The sequence below is a fragment of the Stomoxys calcitrans genome, chromosome 4 (assembly GCF_963082655.1).
Source record: "Stomoxys calcitrans chromosome 4, idStoCalc2.1, whole genome shotgun sequence".
Taxonomy (NCBI): domain Eukaryota; kingdom Metazoa; phylum Arthropoda; class Insecta; order Diptera; family Muscidae; genus Stomoxys; species Stomoxys calcitrans.
The window spans coordinates 173,841,896-173,854,602 of record NC_081555.1 but is presented as its reverse complement, the minus strand read 5'-3'; the positions used below and the strand labels follow the sequence as shown (position 1 = coordinate 173,854,602).

General features: G+C 36.3%; 1 protein-coding gene across 3 annotated transcripts in view; it reads left to right on the top strand.

The window, feature by feature from the left end:
* Positions 1-12,707, top strand: part of LOC106082695 (potassium voltage-gated channel protein Shaker) — a 694,624-nt gene that overhangs the window by 48,997 nt on the left and 632,920 nt on the right. The window lies entirely within an intron of this gene.

Genomic DNA, 12,707 nt, shown 5'->3' with positions numbered 1-12,707 from the left:
AAACTTAAAAAAGTATGCAATATTTAAATAAACACTGTAACAAATATTTGCTTATATCAGCAAAAATGTTACGTATAACAGTTTTTAATGATGTATAACAGTAAAGTGGGAAGTTTCAGTGGACTGGCTTTAAAAACCGAATAAAACACTTGTTCATTGTTGGAAGTATTGAGATTTTCTATGCAAACTAAAACGAATTTGCGACACTGTTTTATATAAAAAACATTTTTTGTTATACAATACTTTTGTAAAAATTTATACTCCGATTTATTCGAATATGATTATAATAAATGATGTGGCGAATTTACGTTACATAAATATTAAATTTTATGAGAGCATATGGCAGTTTCAGAGACAGTTTCTGGTATGGCAAAATTTACCCATGAATATCATGGATACTTCTCTCATATCAAAAAAAGCTTTCCGTTATAATTTTTTCTGTTGACCTCATAAAAGTTCGAATCCCTGTGTTTGTGGTCATAGGGGCCATGGCAATCTCCGTGCCACTGTGGATTTTCATGATGGCTTGCATAAAAACACAGAATTCATACCTTCACCCTGTAAAAAAAAAATATTAAGGTAAAAGCATGCATTTGGTTCTGAAATTTGCAAATATCTGTTTCAAATTCTATGATAAACTGTTATAAACTCCTATAAACATTTGAAGTATATAACAGTTAATACAAGTTTATAAAATTTCAAAACATTGTTAAAAATGTTTGAAATGCTAGTATATTTTGTACACTGTTACTAGTTAACATAAACAGTTATAAATTGTTTAAAAATGTATAAATTAACATACAATTTTATAAATTGTACTAAACTGTTATACACATTCAATGTTTTTAAACCAAGATTCCATTTAAGGGGAAGACTTCTGTCTTCTCAATGATTCCCGTCCGATTCAAGTACCACTGTTATAAATTAACATAAACAATAATAAAATGTTTCAAACTGTTATAAATAGGTGTATATTTATTTTAATTTGCAATTATATTGGCATTTAATAAATATATAGAAAAATACTTTTTTCATATCAGTGAGTGCTGTTCGGTTCAAGTCATGAACTGTTATAAACTGTTATACACATTCAAGTTGTTCCCATCAAAGTTCCATTACTAGGGAAGTGTTATATTCTGTCGGTTAGTTCTGTTTGATTAAAGTTTTATTGTTATAACATTTATATAAATTGTTCTAAACTGTTATACATACCCATTTCCAAGATTCCATTAATATAATTTTGTTCCACTTATGGAAATGACTTCTCTCATATCAGTGAGTGCTGTTCGGTTCAAGTCATGAACTGTTATAAACTGTTATACACATTCAAGTTGTTCCCATCAAAATTCCATTAATAGGGAAGTGTTATATCCTGTCGGTTAGTTCTGTTTGATTAAAGTTTTATTGTTATAACATTTAAATAAATTGTTATAAACAGTTATACATACCCATTACCTATCACAAAGATTCCATTAATGGAATTTTGGTTCCACTTATGCAAATAACTTCCCTCATATCAGTGTGTGCTGTTCGGTTCAAGTCATGAACTGTTATAAATTGCTATACACATTCAAGTTGTTCATATCAAAGTTCCGTTAATAGGAAAGTGTTATATCCTGTCGGTTAGTTCTGTTTGATTAAAATTTTACTGTTACCAATTTTAAATAAATTGTTATAAACTGTTATACATACTCATTACCTACCACCAAGATTCAATTAATGGACGTTTGGTTCCACTTATGGAAATAACTTCTTTCATATCAGTGAGTGCTGCTCGGTTCATGTCATGAACTGTTATAAACTGTTATACACATTCAAGTTTTTCCCATTAAAGTTCCATTAATGGCGAGAGTTATCACGAACCGGTTAGTTCTGTGGGATTAAAGTTTTACTGTTAACAAGTAAAATGGCGTTAAGTTCGGAACTTTGGATACCAACCCGGGTGTAAATGTATCCCACCATTCGCCATAATCCGGTGAAAATTCATAATTTACGCCCATATACCAGCTATATATAAATAGGGTCCGATTTGGACCAAATTCGTCACGGACATTGAGTGGTCCAATAAGTAAAAGTAATTGTTAAATTTTATAGAACAAAATATTGGTCTTTTTGGTAGCTATATTCAAATACAGACTGGTCTGAACCATATACGATACGGATGGCGAAAAGCCTAACATAAGTCACTGTGTCAAATTTCAGCAAATTCGGACTATAAATGTGCCTTTTATGCGGTCAAGACTTTAAATCGAGAGATCGGTCTATATGGCAGCTATATACAAATCTGAAACGATCTTGGCCAAAGTGAAGAGGGCTGTCGAAGGGCCTAACACAACTCACTGTCCCAAATTTCGCTAAAATCGGACAATAAATGCGCCTTTTATGGGCCCAAAACCTTACATCGAGTGATCGATCGATATGACAGCTTTATCCTAATCTGGACCGATGTGAGCCAAATAGAAGAAGAATGGTGAAATGCTTAACACAACTCACTGTTCCAAATTTCGGCGACATCGGACAATAAATGCGTGTTTTATGGGCCTAAGACCCCAAATCGAAGGATCGGTCTATGTGGCAGCTATATCCAAATCTGAACCGATCTGAGCCAATTTGACGGAGGAAGTTAAAGGGCCTAACACAACTCACTGTCCCAAATTTCAGCAAAATCAGATGATAAATGCAGCTTTTATGGGCCTATGGTCCTAAATTTGAGGATCGGTCTATATGGCAGCTATATCCAAATCTGAACCGATCTTAGCCATATTGACGGAGGATGTCGAAGGGCCTAACACAACCCAAATTTCAGCAAAATCGGATAATATATGTGGCTTTTATGGGACTAAGACCCTAAATCGGCGGATCGGTCTATATCAAGATATAGCCCATCTTCGAACTTAACCTGCTTATGGACAAAAAAATATTCTGTGCAAAGTTTCAGCTCAATATCTCTATTTTTGAAGACTGTAGCGTGATTTCAACAGACAGACGGACGGACATGTCTAGATCGTCTTAGATTTTTACGCTGATCAAGAATATATTGGGTTGCCCAAAAAGTAATTGCGGATTTTTCATATAGTCGGCGTTGACAAATTTTTCACAGCTTGTGACTCTGTAATTGCAATCTTTTTTCTGTCAGTTATCAGCTGTTACTTTTAGCTTGCTTTAGAAAAAAAGTGTAAAAAAGTATATTAGATTAAAGTTCATTCTAAGTTTTATTAAAAATGCATTTACTTTCTTTTAAAAAATCCGCAATTACTTTTAGGGCAACCCAATATATACTTTATATGGTCGGAAATGGATATTTCGTTGTGTTGCAAACGGAATGACAAAATGAATTGCGGGTATATTCGGTCGTTCGTCTGCCTATTTGTCGTTCGTCTGTCCGTCCTTCTGTATGTGGTTCGACCGCTTGTGGTTTGTGTGTCTGTGACTATTCTGTTCATCTGGCCTATAAGTCTGTGCGAACGAGTAAAGATAGCCACACGAAATTTTACATAAATACTTCTTATCGATATAAAATAGCTCCCATCTAAACTGATCACCCAATTTTATCTCGTAAGCCTCTAGAGGGCGCAATTATTTTTTACAGAATTTGAGTGAAATTCTTGGCGATTAGTTCTCATGTATCCAAAATGTTATACCAAGTGTAGTTTGAATAGGTCCATTGCCTCTTATAGATCCGTTATAGCTCGATTTCCAAATTATTCTTAATGAGTCTCCTGAGAAATGTTGCACTATTACTTCTCCTTCTCCTATTGTTGTTGTTGTAGCAGTGTTCTGAGGCGGCAGGCCTTGCCGATGAAGGAATCTATCGGGTCCATCCGGTACGGTACGTACCGGCTGCCATGGGATTGTACTTATCCTGTGACCTTCAGGAGCTAAGTCAAACTAGGCTTTAATCGGTCAATAATTTGATACAACTTCAATACAAACTTATCTCCAGAGCCTCGAGAGGGCACAATTGTTATGCAAATTGGCTGAAATGATCCTGGATGATATTTGTTAGAACTGAGAGCGTTTATGTCGGATGTAGTCTAAATCGGTCTTTAATCTGATACAGCTCCAATATGGTCTATCTAACTTTCCTATTCGTTGAAAGAACTTGCCGAATGATATCTACGGTGTAGGCTCAATAAGATGTTTAAGTATTGGGTTGCCCAAAAAGTAATTGCGGATTTTTTAAAAGAAAGTAAATGCATTTTTAATAAAACTTAGAATGAACTTTAATCAAATATACTTTTTGTACACTTTTTTTCTAAAGCAAGCTAAAAGTAACAGTTGGTAACTGACAGAAGAAAGAATGCAATTACAGAGTCACAAGCTGTGAAAAAATTTGTCAACGCCGACTATATGAAAAACCCGCAATTACTTTTTGGGCAACCCAATATATCGATATTCATAAGATACGTTAGTATAATGATTGGCGATTTGACTAAGAAGCTGAAAATTTAGATCTGTTAATAAGTCAATGAAAATTTTTCTTAAATTTCTTATTAAATAAATTTTTTTTTAATTTATTTCCCATGATTTTGCCAATATTCCTAGCAAAGACAACGAGGTGCTCGAAGAAATAAACACACACCCACACACGCACAATTGTATTCCTTTGCTTAACCTTGCTCTTTCTCCTCCGGGCATGGTATTGTTGATTCTCATGCCCAATGCAATTCCGTAATGGTATAATATGATTTAAAGCTTTTAGGCTCAGTTGGTTGTCCAACTGACCATCGAAGGATAGCAAAAAGGACAATTGCATTATTTCTAGCATGTGTATAAAATCAAACAATTTTCTCATATAGGCATTAGACTTAATGTGAAAAAGTGTGTGTGTGTGTGTGAGTACATATGTCTGTGAGGCTTGAATCTTTAATGTGCAATAATGAATTATGATTTGATATTTAAATTGTGATAAGGGACTGGTATCCGTAGAGGTCTTTGCAAAAAACAAACAACCTTTAAAGCACTCAAATCATTTAACCTTCGACCAGAAAAACACTTAATAAATTATTTATTTGGAACAAAATGAAATTAGTTATGCAGCAAAGACACAGAGAGAGAGAGCAACGACATGTACGTATATAGTAGACCAATGACCAATTGGGGAAGGCAAAATGTCAAAGGTCTATTTCTAATAGTGCTTCATACATACTGCCTATAAAATAATATCAACAATAATTTTGTTAAGGTTTCAGTGACACGTAAGGGTTCTAAACATTGCAATGGGAAGAGTTCTTGAGGAGATTATGAAAGAAATCCAATCAAGTCTCTAATTAAGTGTAGTAATAACGAGAAGAGTTTATAATTTTGTAAGAAAATCTCAACAATAAATTGTTGTCAGGCCAGAATAGAATTTATCGATGGGATATGCTTTAAAGAAAATACATTTTAAGAGAAATTTTTCTAGTATCAGACAGATTTTTCCCTTGGAAGTCGTTCAATGCTTAACTTGTCTAATTAAAGCAATTGTCGTTGCTTGATAGTGCAGACACCGATCACTTAAGAAAATTGTAATTCAATTTTTCTGTATATTTGTTGACACCCTCTCACCAGTTTATTCTCAAAATTTTATATATTTCTTAAATCTTCTGTCAAAGTTTCCATTTAAAAATATCTAAAAAATTCTATACTAGAAATAGAAACTAATATGTTTGATTTATTTTTCCCCCTCTCTAATGGGACATTGCAAAAATCAAACCACATTGCTAAAGTCAACAAAAGCCAAGAAAAAGCTAAAATATTGTCGCCCAATATGGTGTTTAGTTGACCCAACCCCCCCATAACACATGACCATGATTGTGTTGGTGTTGGCGGTTATGGGCATACAGGTAAAATGTGCACTGACGAAAAAGGACAAATAGGCGGAAAGAAAACTGAAAGAAGACAAGAAAAAAAACTCAGCTCAATTTCCTTAAAAAAATATTGATCAAATAATTTTATAGACCATGTAGTTGTTGGTGCAGTTTGTATTTTATTTTGCGGTTGACTGACAATGGTCTTGTGAAGGTTGATGTCTGTCATGATGTGTAGAGATAGAGAAAATGTCATAATATTCGTTTAAACTGTCAAAAAAAGTGAAATTTCAATTGGTTTTTATTTTATGATGGGCTTTGGAGGTCTATGAGGTAGGGGATAAAATGTTCGGCTGGGACGAATCGTATATACAATCCACCTTTGGATTATAATTGTCAAGTAAGGGGAGGTAGAAAAAAATCCGAAAAATTTTTATACCCTCCACCATAGGATGGGGGTATACTTATTTCTTCATTCTGTTTGTAACTTCCCAAAATATTCGTCTAAGATCCCATAAAGCATATATGTTCTTGATCCGTACGTCCGTCCGTCCGTCTGTCTGTCGAAAGCACGCTAACTTTCAAAGGAATAAAGCTAGACGCTTGCAATTTTGCACAAGTACCTCTTATAGGTGTAAGACAGTTGGGATTGTAAATGGGCCATATCGATCCATGTTTTGATATAGCTGCCATATAAACCGATCTTGGATCTTAACTTGTTGAGCCCCTAGAGGGCGCAATTTTTATCCGAATTGGCTGAAATTTTGAATGAGGTGTTTTGTTATGATTTCCAACAACCAAGTACCAAGTATGGCTGAAATCGATGCATAACCTGATATAGCTGCCATATAAACCGATTTCTGGTCTTGACTTCTTGAGTCTCTAGAGGACGCAAATCCTATCCGATTTAGCTGAAATTTTCCAGGACGTGTTTCGTCTTGACTAAACCGATTTGGGGTCTTGACTTCTTGAGCCTTTAGAAGGCGCAAGTCCTTTCCGATTTCGCTCAAATTATGCATGACGCGTTTCGCTATGACTTTCAAAAACTGTGCAAAGTATGGTTTAAATAGGTCCATAACCTGATATAGCTGCCATATAAACCGATCTGGTATCTTGACTTCTAGAGCCTCTATAGGACGCAATTATTATCTGATTTGGGTGAAATTTTGTACAACGTGACCTTCAACATACTTGTCAAATATGGTCCGAATCGGTCTACTGTATAACCTAATACAGCCCACCTATAAAACGACCTCCCTATTTTACTTTTTAAGCCCCCAAAGAGCGCAATTATTATTCGATTTGGCTGAAATTCTCCTCAATGACTTCTACTATGGTCTCCAACATCCATTCCATTATGGTCCGAATTGGACCATAATTAGATATAGCTCCAATAGCATAGCAATTCTTCTTTTATCCTTTCTTTTAATTTGTTTGCCTAAATAGAGACACCGGGAAAAGAACCCGACAAATGCAATCGATGGTGGAGGGTATATAAGATTAGGCCCAGCCGAACTTAGCACGCTTTTGCATGTTACATTTTTAGATAAGTACCAGCCGAACCGGGCCCGCTTCGCTGCGCCCTCGTTAACTCTCTAATATCTTTTTAGGCTGCAGACACTTCGCCCTGAATGCGGATATCGAATTCGTGTAACGCTGCGCGTTTGAATCCTGGCGAGAACATTGGACAAAGCGACATTTGCAAGGTACAATGCCATGCATGGTTATTTGAAAAAAATTCCCCGAAGAGGTGTAGCACTGCGGGACGCCGTTCGGACTCGGCTATAAAAAAAGGTCCCTAATCATTGAGTGTGAACTTGAATCGGTAAGCACTCATAGGTGTGTAAGAATTTGCTCCTTGTCGGTTCCTGGTGGTAATGTTCTTCCTAGGGGGTAATGTGGAAGAACCGATATTCAAAAATTATTATGTAGCCTATGTTTCCTTCCAGGCAAACGTACGTATTCTATGAAAATTTTAAGAAAATCGATTCAGCCAAGTATCATATAGTCATAAATGGTCTAAGGGCGTTTTTGAGGGGTGGCGTGACCGCCTATACTTCGATCTGATTTTGTATGCCAGATTCGAAATCCACTCCCGAATACCTTTCATTTGAGCCCCATATTAAAATGAGAGACCAATATGTCTGTTTGGGGGAGTTTTGGGGGTGGTGCAGCTCAAATTTAATACCATACCATTCGTATTCTACTCCCCAATACCTTTCATTTGATACCTATTTTGTCCCGATCGGTCCACTTTTATTTTTGGGTTGTATTTTTGGCATAAGGGGGAGGATCCGTCTCCCTTTCGACATATAGCCTATGGTTCCCTCCAGACCAACCTATACAATATGCGAAAATTTCGAGAAAATCGGTTCTGCTACGGAACAAACAAACCGAGTCCCATATATTCGTGATTGGCTAATGTGCACATTTTGGGTGTTTTTGTGGGGGTGGGGTAACCCCCTATACATCGACATGAATTTGTATGCCAGATTCGTTATCTAATCCCACATACTTTTCCTTTGATACCCATATTGTCCCTATATGTCCACTTTTGATTTTGGGTGGTGTTTTTGGGGTAACGGTGGAGGGTCCGCCCCTTTAAGTTATCAATAAATTATAAAGGCTATTCCTACTTACTGACCATATTCGTAATCTACTCCCGAATACCTTTCATTTGAGTCCCATATTGTCATGATCGCCAAATAAACCTATTTTAAGAGGGTTTGGGGCTGGGGTTACGCCCTAGGTACTTGGACCCAACTTTTATTATGAAATTCGTACTATGCTCTTGAATACCTTTCATTTGAATCCCATATTGTCCCGATCGGTTTACTTTTATTTTTGGGTAGCACTTTTAGGGGAGGGTCCGCCCCCCTCCCGATATCAAAAAATTATATAGCCTATGTTTCCTTCCAGATCGACCTATACAATCTTTGAATATCCGAGATCGGTTTATATGAGAGCTATATCTGAATCTTAACCGATATGGCTTATATGCAATCTCTAGCGACCTACACCAATACTAAGTACCTGTGCAAAATTTCTGGCGGCTATCTTTACGCTTTCGACCGCTATCGTGATTTCGACAGACGGACGGACGGACGGGCATGGCTAGAATGACTCAGAATGTCGGGACGATCAAGAACTTTATGGGGTCTCAGATTAATATTTCAAGGTGTTACAAACGGAAACGGAGGCCACCGTAGCACAGAGGTTAACATGTCCGCCTATGACGCTGAACGCTTGGGTTCGAATCCAGGCGAGACCATCAGAAAAAATGTTCAGCGGTGGTTTTCCCCTCCTAATGCTGGCAACATTTGTGAGGTACTATGCCATGTAAAACTTCTCTCCAAAGAGGTGTCGCACTGCGGCACGCCGTTCGGACTCGGCTAAAAAAAGGAGGTCCCTTATCATTGAGCTTAAACTTGAATCGGACTGCACTCATTGATATGTGGGAAGTTTGCCCCTGTTCCTTAGTGGAATGTTCATGGGCAAAATTTGTATTGTACAAACGGAAAGACTAGATTAGTATACCTCCATCCTATGGTGGTTGGTATAAAAATATTTTTAAATTTTTTTTAAACACATGAAATAAGCCGCAACTTGAAACAGGTGGCATCTACCCAACTCTAAACGTGGCGTTAATTTGTTTTATAGCTTGTCAACATGGCCTCCCCAATATAATTTTTTTTTTTTTACAATGATAACTCTTTTCCTAATTCTGTGTCATCCATGTGATATCAACATATCAAAAATGTATGTCTAGAGAATATTTTAGATTAATCCCTTAAGGTGAAATACGTGATAAATAACGTATGCCTTATTCACTTCTTAAATAGATACAAACATATACGTTTTTTGCTTTAGCATATCATCAACATCATCATAATCTTTCATTGGCATGAGAACCAGAAATGCCCTACATTCTTGGGGGAATTCTAAATTTAAACAAAAAATCCGTTGGTCTGCTCCCCCACGTACTCGGAAATGCCAAAGAAAAGGTGATTAATGCGCTTCGAAAAGTGATGAAGTCATTGAACTTTTATGCAGGTTTGCCTGTCATTGGCGTCTATGTTGAAATCCTGTTGTCTGTTGTTTGACATCCTTTGGGTACATCCCTTTTCTTTTCGTAACTATGGCCCGTTCATATGTTTGTCTGTCCGGCTGCTTGACGTCTTATCTTTCATGTGTTTTATGAAAGGCATTGTCTTGCTGGGTTCTTTGCTTGGATCTCCTGTATCGTCAAGAAATATAGCATTGCTGTTTTTATTGTTGTTGCCAAAGTCTTCTTTTGTTTGCAGACAAATTTTCCATGCCAATTTTGAGACGGACAAGTTTTTTTTTTTTTTTTGTATATCTGTCTGTCTGCTTTTGGGATACGGTGGCTGTTCATCTTTATCATGTTACCATTTTTAAATGGTATAAAGCAGCCAAGTGGTGGAGGGTATTATGACTTAGGGTGATTTGTTTGTAACACTCTGGAAGAAGGATTTATTTGTGGCGAGTCTACGATAAGCATATCAAGCTGTTCTTTTATTTTCAAACCCTTCCAGAAGTTACGCTATATTTAATTCTGAACCAATTTCGAGCAAAATTCTCAGATAATGTGAAAGTCGACGAGCAAGGCGTTGTGCAAAGTTTTGGTAAAATTGGTTAATAGATGCGATTGCAATGGTTCTAGGAGTGAAAATCGGGCGATATATATAAATGAGAGCTATATCTAAATCTGAACCGATTTCTATGAAATTCACCAACAATGTTGAGAGTCATAAGAAAATCCTTCCTATTCCTATTTCGAGAGCATCGGTTAACAAATGACATTTTTATTGCATTATTACTGCAAGTCGGACGAATATATATATGGGAGCTATATCCAAATCTGAACCGATTTCAAGCAAACCTCTCATATATTGTGGTAATCGTTGAGGAAGTCGTTGTACAAAATTTTGGAAAGATTGATCAATAAATGCGCTTGCAATGGCTCTAGGAGCGAAAATCGGGTGATATATATAAATGAGAGCTATATCTAAATCTGAACCGATTTCTATGAAATTCACCAATAATGTCGATAGTCATAAGAGAATCCTTCCTACCAAATTTCGAGAGAATCGGTCAACAAATGACCTTTTTCTTGCATTATTGCTGTAAATCGGACGAACATATATATGGAAGCTTTATCTAAATCTGAACCGGTTTCAAGCAAACTTCTCATATATTGTAATTGTCGTTGAGGACGGCGTTGCGAAAAAATTTTGTTAAGATTGGTCAATAAATGCGCTTGCAATGGCTCTAGGAGTGAAAATCGGGCGATATATATAAATGAGAGCTATATCTAAATCTGAACCGATTTCGATGAAATTCACCAGGAATGTCGATAGTCATAAAAAAATCCTTCCTACCAAGTTTCGAGAGCATCGGTTAACAAATGACCTTTTTATTGCATTATTACTGCAAATCGGACGAACATATATATGGGAGCTATATCCAAATCTGAACCGATTTCAAGCAAACTTCTCATATATTGTCGTATACGTTGAGGAAGGCGTTGTACAAAATTTTGGAAAGATTGGTCAATAAATGCGCTTGCAATGGCTCTAGGAGTGAAAATCGGGTGATATATATAAATGAGAGCTATATCTAAATCTGTACCGATTTCCATGAAATTCACCAATAATGTCGATAGTTATAAGAAAACCTTTCCTATCAAATTTCGAGGGAAACGGTTAACAAATGACCTTTTTATTGCATCATTTCTGCAAATCGGACGAACATATATATGTGAGCTGTATCTAAATCTGAACCGATTTCAAGCAAACTTCTCATATATTGTAATTATCGTTGAGGACGGCGTTGTACAAGATTTTGGAAAGATTTGTCAATAAATGCGCTTGCAATGGCTCTAGGAGTAAAAATCGGGTTTATATATATGTATGAGAGCTATATCTATATCTGAACCGATTTCCATGAAATTCATCAGTAATGTCGCCAGTCATAAGAAAATCCCTCCTACCAAATTTCGAGAGAATCGGTTAAAAAATTACCACTTTATTGCATTATTACTGCAAATCGGACGAACATATATATGGGAGCTATATCCAAATCTGAACCGATTTTTTCCAATTTCAATAGGCTTCGTTTCTAGGCCGAAAAACATGCCTGTACCATATTTGAAAACGATCGGATGAAAATTGGGACATGTAGTTTGTACTCAAATTAACATGGACAGACGTACAGACAGTCGGACGGACAGACAGACGAACAGACAGACGGACATAGCTAAATCGAATCAGAAAGTGATTCTGGTTCGATCGGTATACTTATCAATGGGTCTATCTCTCTTCCTTTTGGGTGTTACGAACTAATTCACTATGTTATAATACCCTGTACTACAGTAGTGGTGTAGGGTATAAAAACTTCTACAGTATAGGGTATCAAAAGTACCTTATAAACCATCTTAAGTATTTTCTTACTTTTTTTTCTATTTTGCTCATCTGTCTTCTGCGTATACGTTCTGCTTGCCTTATTTTTGGGTCTTTCTGGTTCGTATTTGCTTCTTGGCAGTGGGGGCTGTATGGAAACTAAAATTTATTATGCTTTTTATGTCTTTTGCTGAATCAGTTTTTGTTTTAGCAGCGTCTATTAGACGCCATAAAGTCAAAAGCTTTACAAAGGTTTAATTTGTTAAAACTGCAAAGGATTTCACAGCATCCTTTGCTCTCTTGTGGTAGTTGCTAGGCAAGTCTTTTGAATGCTCTTCAAGTGAAGGGACAAAAACAACGAACAGAAAATAGAATACAACCGAGGAAATGTTAGTCTGAGTAAAAGACATTCTTCGTAAGAAATTCCTTTTAGGAATTCCTTTAGGTGTCAAAAATGGAAAACTATTTAAATATAGAATGGTCCATTAATTTTTGG